The 578-nt window shown below is 59.3% G+C and overlaps 1 protein-coding gene across 1 annotated transcript in view; it reads right to left on the bottom strand.

Moving 5' to 3' along the window:
- The window catches only part of LOC104910938 (palmitoyltransferase ZDHHC13-like), a 7,588-nt gene that overhangs the window by 4,097 nt on the left and 2,913 nt on the right, over positions 1–578 (bottom strand). The window lies entirely within an intron of this gene.

Here is a 578-nt window from a genome sequence, read left to right on the forward strand (position 1 = left end):
ATGCTCCTTTCAAGTAGTGGAAGGCCGCAATGAGGTCTCCTCGGAGCCTTCTCTTTTGCAAGCCAAACAAGCCCAGTTCCCTCAACCTTTCCTCATAGGAGAGGTGCTCCAGCCCTCTGATCATCTTAGTGCCCTCCTCTGGACCCGCTCCAAGAGCTCCACGTCCTTTCTGTACTGGGGGCCCCCAGGCCTGGACGCAGCACTACAGATGGGGCCTCTCAAGAGCCAAGTAGAGGGGGACGATCACCTCCCTCTCCCTGCTGGCCACCCCTTTTTTAATGCAGCCCAGGACACAGTCGGCCTTCCGGGCTGCAAGCGCACACTGCTGGCTCATGCCCAGCTTCTCGTTCACCAGGACCCCCAAGTCCTTCTCCACTGGGCTGCTCTCAAGGAGATCTTCCCCCAGTTTGTGCGAATACTGGGATTCCCCCGACCCAAGTGCAGCACCCTGCACTCGGCCTCGTTGAACCGTATCAGGTTCCCACGGCCCCACTTCTCCAGCCTGTCCAGGTCCCTTCCCTTCCTGGTGTGTTGACTGCACCGCTCAGCTTGGTGTCATCTGCAGGCTTGCTGAGGGT

The sequence above is a fragment of the Meleagris gallopavo genome, chromosome 5 (genome assembly GCF_000146605.3).
Source record: "Meleagris gallopavo isolate NT-WF06-2002-E0010 breed Aviagen turkey brand Nicholas breeding stock chromosome 5, Turkey_5.1, whole genome shotgun sequence".
Lineage (NCBI taxonomy): Eukaryota > Metazoa > Chordata > Aves > Galliformes > Phasianidae > Meleagris > Meleagris gallopavo.